The following is a 15,944-nucleotide window of genomic DNA, read 5'->3' as shown; positions in this document are numbered from 1 at the left end:
CGCGGCCCAAGCCCTGATCTGTCGCAGATGATATGTCGATGAAGCTGGAGAATGAGCGAACTAGGGACCTGGGTAGTGGGTGAGTGGGCTTTGGCCCTAAGACTATGAAGCAACAGAGATTATTGAGGGTTGGCCCCCACACTTGCACCCAGGTTACATACACACAGAACGATATGCTCGATCGAAGGACAAGAGCAAACTCCTGAGATTATTTAGATCCTACACATTTATAGTGGTATCATAGTAGGAAAAGCTATATATGTTTATGTGGTGCACAAAAAGTAGAAATTGTTGTATTTGTTAAGTTTCTATATTCTGACCAAGTCACGGCGTAGGTCTGATCGGGAGGCTGAGAGTGGCAGGGGGCGGGGTGTGGGGAGTGGGAAGACCTGCATGCCTAACAGTGGGGCACCCTCAGTGTGGCCATATGCCCGTCAGACTAAGTAGGGTCTGGCCGCAAACCTGGGATGAGTGTCTGGTTACACTCATCTTATCTTATAATTTAGTTTTTATTTTCCCCCAAGTTCTCAAAGTGGAAAAGTACCCTCCTTTTTTTCCTTTTTCCCATTTATAGCCCACAACCATCAAACTGTTTCAAGCACAACTTTCACATGAGAGCGAGAGAAAGAGAAAGAGAGATATAACACCGGGAATGGCTAGCCAAGTCCCATTGAAATTAGTGTCCCTGAATGTTAAGGGTCTACATAGTAATGGTAAACGTAGATTAGCCCTAAAAGATTTCATAAAACTGAAAGCAGATAATGTTTTTATGCAAAAGATGCACTTCGATACCATGGAACACCTATATCCTATAGCAGGGTATACCCTATAGCATTTTATTCTTCTTTCACCAATAAGTAAAGAGGGGTTGCGATTTTGATAAAACAGGATATCCTGTTCCAGACACTGGAGGTCAAGAGAGACCAATGAGGGAGGTCACTTGTGGTCCATGTTCTTCTCTCAGGTCTACATATTACACTAGTGAATATATACGCACCTAACGAGGGACAAATTGATTTTCTAAGGGAAACACTGGAGTCAATGAGGGATAATTGAGAACTGTTATATATTTTAGGAGGTGATTTTAATATGGTCCCAGACCCGGATGTGGACAAGTCCACACATCCAAGACATTCACACTCTGCAATGACATACAGTGCAGCAAAGAAATTTAGATTTCTAATCAAAGAATTTGGACTGTTGGACGCCTGGCATTGCTCGCATAAAGGGCAGAGATTATTCTTCTATTCCCCCTCGCACGATTCGTATTCTTGAATTGAAAATATTTTTGTATCTGCAAATATCCTGGAAGTATTGATCCACTCAGCTATTGGGTCTATCACGTGGTCGGACCATGCCCCGGTGGCAATCCTAATTGACCCACCATTCGCTAAAATTGAATAATTTCATTGGAGGATGAATGATTCTTTACTAAATTATCTCGAGATTAGCACACAAATTGGAGACTCACTTAAAAAAATATTTTGGTCTAACAATGGGTCTGTAGAATCAACAGCGATTCTATGTGAGGCCACGATTAGACGACAGCTTATTTCAATAGCATCATATAGAAAGAAAATAAAAATGGAAAAACAAAAATTTTTAATGGAAAAAATTGTAAAGTTGGAAAGCTCACATAAAAAAAATGCATAGAGGAAAGTGTTTAAGATTTTGAACCAGGCAAGGGAGGAACTTAAGAGGTTACAATTGGACAATGTAGTGAAGGCCTTTAAGTGGACTAAGCAGATGTATTATGACAAGGGAGATAATGCAGACCGTCTATTAGCAAACAAACTTAGTGGGATCAGGACGAGGGCCTCGGTTCCTGCTCTTAGGATAAAAAGTGACTTACTGTTACACCGGTGCTGCCTGCAGACCAGACCCGTCCCCTGTGCTGAAGTGGGACGTAGGGATACATGCACCCGCAGCAAAGGGAGCGCGTCCGGAGTGTGGTGTTAGTGTTGCCAGGTAAGGAAGACAATACTTGCCGGTATTGGTAGAAGAGGAAGAGGAAGAGTAGTTATTGCCGTTGCCAAGGTCAGGGATTGGAGAGTTACGGAAGGTCGAAGGTATAAGCCGTGTATCAGGGATGCCAGAAGTCACGAAGTCCAAGTAGGGCCGAAGTCGAGAGCCAGAGGGGGTAGTCGTCCAATCCGCGTCAATACCTGAGGAGTCAATGAGAGAGTAGTCAAATGCTTCCATACAGAACTATGTCGAGCGATGAGTGATGGGAAGCACAGGCATAATAAGGCTTGGCAGGCAAATGGGATAAGGGGACAGGCCTGGAGGACTGCAAGGAGTCCTCCCTGATAGGAGGGAGGTGTTACAGCCCAGCTGAGTGTAGTTATTGATTTGCATGGAACTGTGTGATGCTTGGGGGCGACACCTTACTGCAGGAGCAGTGGTTAAAAGTGCTGTGTTAGGCGTGTGCTCTGTAAGCTGGGAATGCATACACATAACGTCTGGGGCTGGCGTGCGTGTGTGCGTGGATTCGGTGACTGACGCGCGTATGCGCATTGGGTCAGTGACAGATGTACGTGTGCACATAGAGCGCGGAGCCGGAGACACACGCAGAGGCTGCGGTTCAACAGGCACCTCTTCGGTTGGTGCAATCCTGTGATGGCGAGGAGCCAGAATGCCAGTGGCAGACAACGGGGGTATGTGGGAATTGCGCTGCAGGCGCTTGGACGCCTGAGTACAGACGGGAGGTGAGTAATGGTCGCACTGACGGTGCTGAGACACCAGATACCTTACACTTACAACCCCTGAAGGATCGCAGAGGAATTTACTACATTTTATACGGAATTTTACGATCTAGATAATTCAACCCCGAACGCTAAGGTTCCTGGTTTGACCCAGACTGATGACTATCTGAGAGACTGTGTCCTCCCAAAATTGACGGAGGAAGATCCTAATATTTTAAAAGCAAAAATTACTCAGGTAGAACTGGGGAGAGCCGTTGGCTCTTTGAAACTATTGAAGGCACCGGGCCCAGATGTTTTTTCAAATCTGTACTATAAAAATTTTATTGGAATTTTAGGGCCTTGTCTGTTGGATCTATTTATGGATTTTCTCAGTGGAAAACAAATCCCTCCACAGATGACGAAGGCCAATACAGTGGTGATCCCTAAAGAGGGAAAGGATCCTTTATGTTGTGTTAGCTACAGGCCAATCTCACTGCTTAACATGGTTTGAAAATTTATAGCAACATTTTATCCAACCTGTTGAATCCAAAACTCCCAAGACTAATTCACTATGATCAGGTGGAATTTGTGAGCGAACATCAGGCGTCAGACAACACAAGAAAAATTATTAATGTTATTGACCAGACATATAAGTATAAACTGAAAGCCATGCTGCTGAGCCTAGACGAGGCGAAAGCGTTTAATAGGATAAGGTGCGACTTCCTAGATTAAACTCTAGAGGCATTTGGATTTTAAGGATCTTTTTTTACAGGGAGTTTGTGCTCTCCATCAGTCGCCAACAGCCAACCTGAAAATTCCAGGTGGGGAGGGAAATCTAATAACAATAAAAAAATGGGACTAGGCATGGGTGCCCTCCTTTTTCCTTTTCACTCTGACAATTGAGCCTCTCACGGCCACTATCAGAGCTTCCCCAAATATACAAGGGATTAAAATAAAAGATGTGTGCTACAAAATATCGCTGTTTGCAGATGATATTATTCTTACGCTATCTAACACATTGACATCCCTTCCAAATCTGCAGTCCACCCTTTGGGGGTTTGATGAGCTTTCAGGGTTTAAAGTAAATATGGGAAAATCGGAAGCTTTAAATTTGACGTTAACTGAGGTGCTTAAACGGCACTTTGACTATAAATGGAAAAAGACCCATTTGAAATATCTAGGGATTTATTTTACCAGAGATTATAATTTATTATATAAATGTAATTACCCTGACCTATTCGCAAAAATAAAAAAATATCTACAAGCCTGGAATTCTCATTGTATTTCCTGGATAGGGCGTATAACTGCAGTTAAGATGAATATTCTCCCTAGACTTTTGTACAATTTTCAGACATTACCAATACCTGTGCATGCCTGGGTGGATCTGGAGAGCTCGCTAAAAAGCACGGTTGGACTGTCTTCTTTATTATGGTCTAGTTCTGGGACGGGTCCCGGGAGACAGTCGGAGCCGACAGTACTTGGATTTACTTTGAAAATTTGGTAGATGGCAAAAATAAATATAAGGTTATGTCGACCCTTTCTAGGCCCGCGGCCCTGTTCGGTAATCCAGGGTTTACCAAAGGTTTTCACACAAATTACGACCCAGAATATAACACAGGGTGACATATGTTATCAAATGACATGTAATCCTGAAAAAATAGACAAATGTAAACAAGTAAAATTGACACCCTCAGCATCCACCAACATGACCCGAATATTGTGTAATCGAGCTGATGACAAATGTGTTAACGTCAATAACACTATGAGTTGCAATCACACAATAAGCACACCAAGTCATATATATTCTGTTAAACTTCCGGTTGGATGGTTGTTTTCTTGTGTTAATACTACATACACATATATACCAGGAAACATCTCAGGGAGACCATGTACTCTCACCAGGTTAGGGATAATAATGTTCTCTGTAGAACCTGGCCTACATCAAACCAAAGTTAAGCGATCTACTATTTCAGTTACTGAAGATTGCAATCCACATGTAGTCTTATTGTCAAATGCTGAAATTCTAAGTCTAGCAGTCTCTCTTGTTGGAGTTCCTGGATTGGCTGTGCAATCAGCAAGAACTATCAATAAACTGGCATGTGTTGTAGCCAAGGGGTTAAATCACACTTCCCAAGCCCTAGAAGAACTGATGATAGATTTACAAGGTACACGCAAAGCAATTTTGGAAAATCGTGCCGCAATTGATTATCTTTTGCTTAAACATGAGCATGGATGTCAAGATTTTTAGGGAATGTGCTGTTTTAATATCTCTGATCATTCAAAATCCGTGCAGAGTCACAACATCAAAAGTCTTGTTGCAGACATTACTGAGAGAGTTGATCAGTTTGATTGGACTTTTGGGTTAGGCGCATGGATTGGAAAAGAAATTTATTATGGGACTGATATTTATCACTTGCATAGTTGTAGTATTAGTTGTTATTTTTTCATGCTGCAAATTAATGTGTTTATCTTTATGTAAAATGATTATGCCTTCTGTTAAGTCAGTTGATCACACATATGCTTCACTGAAAGTTAATGCCCCTATTTCTAGTTTCCAAAATGTAACCTATAACTCTAGACCTACAACCACCAGTGTCCCGATACCTTTAATGGATTATGATAATGTTCAAATCCAGTACGAGACCCCTGTATCCTAGGGATTGTCATTTTATGACAAAAGGAGGGATTGATAATGTGTATATCAAGGGAGGACTCCATTTTGATTGCTATATAACCATTTGTACTAACACTTAAATCTCAAGGACTAATAAATGCCAGTCTGCTATTGTGCTTTTGAATCAGATGTCAGAATGACCTTTTACCCAATTACTGTTTGTTCAGACTTATTTCATCATGTAGAAAAAGGAAGTTTAGCCAGCCATGCTGAGCCTGAATTTTAAGAATGTCTTACACAATGAAATGTCCTAAACAATAAGAGAATAACGTTTCCTTTGCAGCCTCCAAAATCTGTACTCAGACCACTTCCCATATCGTAAACTTTCGAGCTGTCACTTTTTGAGATAAACAGACAGGGAAGTAAAGGGAAGTGAGTTTCTCAATGTATGTGTTTTTTCTATGCTCGGTTGCCTATATAATCTGACTGTAAAACCTTTAATAAACAGGAACAGTTTTTGACTAAGCTTCACTGGTTGTCTGACTCAATTACTGCCTCCTCCGAGCTCGTCCGCCATCTTTTCTTTTCCTGTTCAGTGCTTTAAGAGTGGGTTAAAGCCTCCGGAGGTGAATCGATTCAAGTCAGCAGAGACGTATTCCTACGCAGCGCCGTAGAGAATAGGATACTTTCAGTTAGGGTTTTGAAATTTGTAGACATAGAGGAATTCTGGAGGTAGGAGATTTATTAGAAAAAGACAAGCTAATGTCTTTTGAGGAATTGATGAGAAAGTATGGTCTGCCCCAAATTGAGCTGTTTAGGTTTTTAAAAGGTCCGACATTTTGGGTGTCAAAGCTTCTATGATAAGGGATTTTCTAGATATACAGTACACGATTTGAAGATTTCTATAAAACAAAAAAATACCAAAGAGGTTGGATATCATCTCTGTATCAGGGGCTAACTCTTAAAAAAGATACCCCAAACCATAAATATATGGACCAGCAGGCTCTGGATTTCCAGACTGAAATAACATGGGAGGACTGGGAAGATATTTGGGAGAATGCAGGTAAAACCTCTAAATGTACGGCAACAAAAGAGAATATATATAAAATTTTGTTATGTTGGTACTACACCCCCAAAAGATTAAAGCAGATGTTCCCGGGGACCTTGGATAGATGTTGGAGGGGTTGTGGACAAATAGGAGATTTGGCATATTTCTGGTGGTATTGTCCAGTAATGCAGATGTACTGGAGGACAGTTTTGAAACTAATAAAAGATGTGACTGACATCAAAATATTAATGCGATGTGGGAATGAATGCATTATTAACGGTAGCTTCAATTCAAGCATTGTAATCTTGATGTGTTCCATCTTAAAATTGTGGTAATTAGACGCAGTATTTTTTTTTACTGGGTGTGATATTAATTCAATTTTAACCGAGTTTGATGTATACTGGCCTAAGTTATCATATGAGCTACAAAAAACAAGCTATATTGGAGTACTCATCTGAATATCATACCATTAGCACAAATGTTTTTCTCCCAGCTTACACATGCTTATGACACTGGATACCGTGAACATTACTAGCGGATATATGATACTTCAATTAATATGGATATGGATTATAGGCTATTATTTTGGAAAACATTTAATATTCCTTGATATATATACAGTATAGCACCAAGTAGGCCTTCTCAACCCCTTTGACTTATATGTGTTCATGCACAATGTTGTTTTTATTACAACTATTACTCTACAGGCCTGATTCCTGGATACATGTAGGCACATTGTCCCGGCAATATCTCCCCTTGGAAACGCAAGTGCTACTCACCACTAGGGTACCCTGCTTCAGCATAGCCCAGAAATGTGAATGGGACACAGGGATGAACAAGTGTCCCTGTAGCTGAGAGATCCCTAGGTTAAGGAGGGTACCTCAGCTGGTGCCGAGGTGACCTAGAACCTGTATTGGGTTTGTGGGTGCCCCAAACATATACAGTGGCGACCAACTTTATTCTAACTCGGCTAGCTCCGCGAATTTCAGATTATCCCAGTTATCTGCGATTTTGTGTCGTTTTCTCCCGGGGTGTATTGCGTTATTTTCGCGGCTGTGATTTAAGCATTGTATTCCCGCTGGCTGCAATACTGCAATGCCGTGTAAAAACTCATGGGGGCGTTTGCGAGCTGTTGTCTTTGAAGCCGAGAAATTCATGAATTGTAATGCAGTATATACTGTATATATACAGTATATACTGTATAACAACAACCCCTATAACCCCTAACATACACATACAGTACTGTATATGCACATCAATGATACTATAGGCCGTCCCCTGGCGAGATGTGTTTGCAGCAGAGAGAGATCCGCTGCTCTCTCTGCGCAAACATCGGCACATTAAAAATTATTTAAAATACATTTTTATTCATAGTGTAGATGTGCAGGGGGTCTCCGGAGCTGAACCACATTGGTTTCAGGTCCGGGGACCCCTGCTTCCCGAGATACAGCCCCCTTTATGAGGTGCTGGTATCCCTCTGCATTTAAAGGTCCCGATCACGTGACCGCGGCATGTAAACCAAGCAGAGGGATACCGACACCCCATAAAGGGGCCTGTATCTCGGGAAGCAGGGGGTCCCCGGACCTAAAACCACAGCGGTTCAGCTCCGGAGACCCCCTGCACATCTGCAGTATGAATAAAACACATATATAAATAAACACTCATTCCTTACCTTTGCGGCTATGTGCTACAGTAACGAAGCAGCATGACTGTATTTTTAATAATATTGTACAGTGAGCAGGGGTTCCCTGAGCCACAAATCAAAGCTCCTGCACAATATTATTAAAATACAGAAATGCTGCTTCATTACCATAGCTGATAGCCGCTAAGGCAATGAAGGGATAACCCACCGTGCCCGCTTTATTGTGGGTAGCGGGGGTGGGTGAAGGGTGTATTTGGCCCTTGGTGTAGGTGTAGGACTTGCGGGGGGGTTGCGGGTGCACTTAACCCCTTCATGGCCGTAGCAGTTAATACCGCTACGGTCATGAAGGGGTTAACCCCTCCCGCTACCCCCCCGCAAGCCCTAAACAACCATCGTTGGGGCTAATACCCCCTTCACCCACCCCCGCTACCCACAATAAAAAAATTCACACACAGCAGCCGCCCAAAAAATAGATAAATACATCTAAATAAATAAATAAATACATGAATATAAATAAATAAATTTAAAATACATTTTTATTCATAGTGTAGTAGTGCAAGGGGTCTGTATCTCGGGAAGCAGGGGGTCCCCAGACCTAAAACCAAAGCGGTTCAGCTCCGGAGACCCCCTGCACATCTACACTATGAATAAAAATGTATTTTAAATTTATTTATTTATATTCATTTATTTATTTATTTATTTCGATTTATTTATTAATTGTGCTGCTGCTGTGTGTGAATTTTTTTTATTGTGGGTAGCGGGGGTGGGTGAAGGGGGTATTAGCCCCAACGGTGGTTGTTTAGGGCTTGCGGGGGGGTAGCGGGTGCACTTAACCCCTTCACGACCATAGCGGTATTAACTGCTACGGTCGTGAAGGGGTTAAGTGCACCCGCAACCCCCCCGCAAGTCCTAAACTCACACCAAGGGCCAAATACCCCCTTCACCCACCCCCGCTACTCACAATAAAAAAAATTCACGCACAGCAGCCCCACAATTAATAAATAAATCTAAATAAATAAATAAATACATGAATATAAATAAGAGGTTGTGTAAATTGCCAGTATTTAATGCTGGGCAACACTTTTATGCATCCGCATAAAGGTTATCCAATTAAAATTGTGGATTTTCTCAATTGTGACTCAAAATTTGTAGTCTACATTATCAAATGCCCCTGTGGGCTTCTTTACGTGGGCAAGACATCGCGTATGCTTAAGGAACGAATAGCAATGCATCGTTCCACAATACGCAGGGCCCTTGCTAACCCCACCAATTCTGATGATCTTAAGCTGTTACCAGTGGCAAGGCACTTTAAGCTTAAACAGCACAGCTTAGCCACCTTTCGTTGTATGCCCGTTGTACAAGCCCATACTCCAACCAGGGGAGGAAATAGACACAGGCTTTTGCTCCAGCTTGAGGCGAGGATGATTCACAGACTGGATTCTATGGCCCCCAAAGGCCTGAATGAGGACATGAACTTGGGTTGTTTTTTGTAATTTTTTGTAATTATTACTGTTCAACATCAACTGTATGTATACATGGATCAGCGTAGTTCAAAATGATTATGTAAAAGGCATTTATTATACAGTATATTTTACTACAGCTTGCATATTCTTGTCGTTCAGCTTCTTCCATTGATTTTATTTTCCCCTCCCGGTTCTCTTCACTTTACCCTCACTGTGTATTGGGTGTTCTTTATTCCACATTTTTGCAGGTCCGTATATTGTATATTTATGTAGTTCTACAGACAGTATGTTCCTTTATTTGATCGCACTTTGTGTCTTTAGCAGTACTGGTATACTAGGGGTTAACTAGCAACCTATGTATATCCATGCAGCATGTGACGCCGACAGGTTTATTATGGGTTACCCGACTGGGATTACAGCGGGTTCTATCTGTCATAGGATTCTACTGATATACGCATGCCAGTATCTGTTATTCTTAGGTGCTGTTTAGAAGTAAATTCATCACTGCTACAGCACATACACATTTGCAGTGGTGTATCTATACACGTGCAGTACACATGACAACCACCGGTGTCTGCTGCCTTTAAGGAGTTGAGCACACATGTTGTTGCCTTGAAAACCGGGCCTGCTGATGCAGCATCAGTTTGTTTACATGCAATGACACTGACAGCTTGGGTTTGATCATGTGACTTGGATTCCCCAATAGGAGTACAGACATGGAGTTGGAGCATGATCTAATTAAATTGTATTATGCACAGCTGTTTTGTCGCCCGATGATGATGCTTTCTGATGATGTGGAGATGTTTATGTCACTTGGGTGTTGGGGTATATAAGTCACTCACTGTCCTGTGTCTGTTGCACCACCCTGAGGAAGATCCCCCTGTGGGATCGAAACGTTGGAGTTATGTGCTGTATTTAATACATTTATTTTCATTCACCTGAGTGCTGTCTCCCTTTTTGCTGCTATGCGGTAATGTATACTTTTATTATTTATATGGGACATGCACCTATTCATTATTGAATTTCTATTGGAGTGCCAGTGATTTTTTATCACATATTCTATTTATGCACTGTGCACCCATAGTGTGTACATTACGGCTTATCAGCTGCTTTTTCATTATTGATTATATACCACTACTTTGAGGCTCAGGACTGTTAGATATGGAAGAATTTGCTGACGCAGCTGAAATATTTGCTGACCTTTCTGAAACATTAGGCTACACGGATGCAGATGTAGCCAAAATACGCTATACAGAATCAGTTGATGCTGTTTTTGGACCGGAGAAACCCTCTGATGTTTATAATGATCTAATACGTTTAAAGAAGAGAGAAGTGGATTTCTACCTTCATGCTGTAACGCTATCTCATTACCACAAGGAGAAACTCCTTCCCCGTGGTTTTCGTATAAAAAACCAACCTACGATTGGACGCACGGATCCGGAATTCTGTAAGAAGTGGGTGGCCATTTTAAATAAATGCTCCTTTGACCTGACCCTGCTGGTTATTGAACAGTCCACGAAGGAAATAACGAAAATTAAACAGGACATTGCTGACATCAAGGACAAACACGGACACATTCTGGAATCAGACTCTTCAACTAATTGGATTGACAAACTCCAGACCGCAGTTGACCTACACAGGGCCAACCTTATCAAATACAAACGGGATAAGTTGAAGCAGGTCAAATCTGATTATAAAGAACGCAAAGTGTATAAATGGCTTTTGGGGCTTAGTGACAGCACTCAGGGTAGACCAGGGCAAAGGAGATACTATTCCAAATCCAGAAAGGCAGCTTTTGGAGGGTCAAGATATAATACCAGTGACACGGACCTATCTGACACCCAGGACAACACCACTACTGAACCTTTTTTAGCAAAACCACAGAATCTCGGCAAGAAACCACCGTTACCAGATTCAGACGCCGGGGACCAATCCGGAGGGGCAGTTGGAAATCAAAGGTCTCTACCACGAGAGTCGAAGACGAAAGGGGCGAGGGGAAGAACACAGAATTGGTAATCTTTAATTTATCGGACTATACCCTCACCCCGGCAGAGGTGGCGGTACTCCATAAAGGGCTCTCTTTTGTTCCCACTAACGCACAACAGCCCTTTGACTGGGAAGTAGACCTATACAGGATGCACCGTCAGCTGAAATTGAAAGACTTTTTCTGCAAGAGAGATGAGTCTGCTACCACTGGCAGAGGATTGAGCGTCTATTCGGATACTAAGAAATTCAGACCCAGAAGTGTTTTTGATCCGCAGATTACTAATCATAGCATTTCCACCTTCATGGGACTGGTTGAATCAAATACTAAACCACGAGTTATGAACCGTCAGATTAGCTATCACAATCTCACCAAGAGTGAGCGTCTGGCATTAAGATCCCTTAACAACAGAAGGGAAATTATCATCAAGCCTGCGGACAAAGGGGGAGGCATTGTAATAATGCCATACTCCTATTACCGCAATGAGATTCTGGGTCAACTCGCCCACCAGGACCATTATAAAAAGCTAACCGCAGATCCTACAGCGGTATATAAGCGTGAGGTGGATTCAATTATCACAATGGGACTAAATAATGGCTGGATCTCAGAGGATTTGGCTAAATTCTTGACCACTGACTTTCCGATTATGCCTGTACTCTACACCTTGCCTAAGGTACATAAATCTCTCATAGCACCGCCGGGTAGACCAATAATCTCGGCGCGGTCATCACTATGCCACCCACTGTCACAGTTTGTTGATTTTCACCTACAGCCTATGGTCCTACAGATGTCATCATATATTAAAGATACTACGGACTTCATAACTAAACTGTCAGCACTAACATTGGATTTAACAGATGTCCTGCTTGTGACACTTGACGTGTCAAGCTTGTACACTAACATCCCCCACCAGGAGGGGATGGAAGCTGTCAGGAGCCATCTACACAGTACCGGCCGAGGAGATGGTCCTCCATCAGAGTTCCTTATGACTCTCATAGATCTTATATTACATAAGAATTACTTCAGATTCGAACGGACGTACTATCTCCAACTCATGGGAACTGCTATGGGGTCTAATATGGCCCCATCTTATGCGAATATTTATATGGACACATATGAGCAGACACACCTTCTACATGATTCTCCACACGCTGAGTCTATTTTATATTATGCTAGATTCATCGATGATGTGTTCCTCCTGTGGGGTGGGGGCGAACATGATCTGTTGGAATTTATTCATTATGTGAATCTCATACCATCAAACATACGCTTCACGTACCAGTACAGTGCCACTAATATAGTGTTCCTGGATACCGTGGTATACTGCACCGACACACTTTATTCGAGCAAATGCCCAGTATGTACCTGGCAGATACCTGGAATGCACCGCTCCTCACCTCTGACAAGCCCCGTTGCGTTTGCCTTCCCAGCCTGGGTTCATGCCTGGCTGACGGGCGGCTGATCTGTTAAATGATAATGATTAGGATTTAATAGGCTGCAATGCTTAGCGTGTCTACCAGATGGCATAAATTCATGAATTGTAATGCAGTATATATATATATACTGTGCAGTATTGCAGCCAGCGGGAATAAAATGCTTCAATCCCTGACTGAAAAATACCTCAATGCACTCGGGCAGAAAACAGTCACCAACCTCAATACACCCGGGTATACCCGAATTCGTGGGACTAGCCGAGCTCGAATAAAGTGTGTCGCCAGTGTACAAGGAAAATAATGTATTGTGTACTAGAATACATACAAAGGACACAGATAAGAATACTCTCTTAGACGCTCAGAGTCATCACCCTCCCCCTCTAAAGAGGGGACTCCCCTTTTCACAAATGCTCCGGGTACGGAGAATTACAAGCGATCCTACGCATGTTGAAGCAGCTTTACAGAAAATGGCAGATCGCTTCAGAGAGAGGGGCTACGATCGGACAGAAATTGATCAAGCATTAGCCAAAGCACGTTTACCAACAAGGGGTGATCTACTGAAACCTACGGTGACAACCATTGAAAATGATCGGTTTCACATAGTAACAACATATAGTACTGCCTCAAGCCAGATACAACGCAGTATATAGCAAAACTGGCACATTTTGGTGAATGATAAACGTATCGGAAAACATTTTGAGTCCCCACCCCTCTTTTGCTATCTGCGGGGTCGGAATGTGGGGGATTACCTCATAAAGGCGGACCCAGTGGATAAATATGCAGCGAAAACGACCTGGCTAACAAAAGCTCCGGGGGTGCACAAGTGTAGAGGTTGTGTAAATTGCCAGTATTTAATGCTGGGCAACACTTTTATGCATCCGCATAAAGGTTATCCAATTAAAATTGTGGATTTTCTCAATTGTGACTCAAAATTTGTAGTCTACATTATCAAATGCCCCTGTGGGCTTCTTTACGTGGGCAAGACATCACGTATGCTTAAGGAACGAATAGCAATGCATCGTTCCACAATACGCAAGGCCCTTGCTGACCCCACCAATTCTGATGATCTTAAGCTGTTACCAGTGGCAAGGCACTTTAAGCTTAAACAGCACAGCTTAGCCACCTTTCGTTGTATGCCCGTTGTACAAGCCCATACTCCAACCAGGGGAGGAAATAAACACAGGCTTTTGCTCCAGCTTGAGGCGAGGATGATTCACAGACTGGATTCTATGGCCCCCAAAGGCCTGAATGAGGACATGAACTTGGGTTGTTTTTTGTAATTTTTTGTAATTATTACTGTTCAACATCAACTGTATGTATACATGGATCAGCGTAGTTCAAAATGATTATGTAAAAGGCATTTATTATACAGTATATTTTACTACAGCTTGCATATTCTTGTCGTTCAGCTTCTTCCATTGATTTTATTTTCCCCTCCCGGTTCTCTTCACTTTACCCTCACTGTGTATTGGGTGTTCTTTATTCCACATTTTTGCAGGTCCGTATATTGTATATTTATGTAGTTCTACAGACAGTATGTTCCTTTATTTGATCGCACTTTGTGTCTTTAGCAGTACTGGTATACTAGGGGTTAACTAGCAACCTATGTATATCCATGCAGCATGTGACGCCGACAGGTTTATTATGGGTTACCCGACTGGGATTACAGCGGGTTCTATCTGTCATAGGATTCTACTGATATACGCATGCCAGTATCTGTTATTCTTAGGTGCTGTTTAGAAGTAAATTCATCACTGCTACAGCACATACACATTTGCAGTGGTGTATCTATACACGTGCAGTACACATGACAACCACCGGTGTCTGCTGCCTTTAAGGAGTTGAGCACACATGTTGTTGCCTTGAAAACCGGGCCTGCTGATGCAGCATCAGTTTGTTTACATGCAATGACACTGACAGCTTGGGTTTGATCATGTGACTTGGATTCCCCAATAGGAGTACAGACATGGAGTTGGAGCATGATCTAATTAAATTGTATTATGCACAGCTGTTTTGTCGCCCGATGATGATGCTTTCTGATGATGTGGAGATGTTTATGTCACTTGGGTGTTGGGGTATATAAGTCACTCACTGTCCTGTGTCTGTTGCACCACCCTGAGGAAGATCCCCCTGTGGGATCGAAACGTTGGAGTTATGTGCTGTATTTAATACATTTATTTTCATTCACCTGAGTGCTGTCTCCCTTTTTGCTGCTATGCGGTAATGTATACTTTTATATATATATATATATATATATATATATATATATATATATATATATATATATATATATATATATATATATATATAACAACAATCCCTATACATATATATATATATATATATATATATATAAAAATACAGTATATACACACACATGAAGAACCAATATACAAATAAATGTAGAAGGGTTATCAAAATCATACTGTACTATAAATAACACTTCTCCATACAGGCACACTACATTAAAATGAATTTCCTTTAATAATCCTAACTGATCTTAAAATCTAAATCATCAAATGCCAATGAAAAACCTCACATTCCAATCAATACATTGCATTTACATTGTATTTATGATGCATAAAATGTATGCACCATATACATTCTGCAAATGAATGTGAACAATATCATTGCAAGCAAAATACAAATACTGTACCTCCAAACAAGTAAACTATTTTAACCAATCAAGTAAACAAAAAGCAATATATAAGTACCAACCAGAATACAAAATTTAAAACCAAGGCTAACCCTTACAATACCAAGGATTACATCTATCTAATTGTAAAAAACATTATACTGTACACACATTGAAGCATTGCAATAAACAACATACAGTACAGTATATCTCCTGTATCTCCCTGCCTTGAGTGTAATCTGTGTAAGGCCCCCTCCCCCTAATGTGTCTGTTAAATCTCCCTGCCTGTGTTGCTGTGAGTGCAGTTTATGTAAATGTGGGGAGGGGGAGTGGGTTATAACCCCACCTCCTTGACTGTGATCTGTGTAAAGCCCCCTCCCCCTAATGTGTCTGTTAAATCTTCCTGCCTGTGTTGCTGTGAGTGCAGTTTATGTAAATGTG

Source organism: Ascaphus truei, chromosome 4 (genome assembly GCF_040206685.1).
Source record: "Ascaphus truei isolate aAscTru1 chromosome 4, aAscTru1.hap1, whole genome shotgun sequence".
Taxonomy (NCBI): domain Eukaryota; kingdom Metazoa; phylum Chordata; class Amphibia; order Anura; family Ascaphidae; genus Ascaphus; species Ascaphus truei.
Note: the sequence above shows the minus strand (reverse complement) of the source record.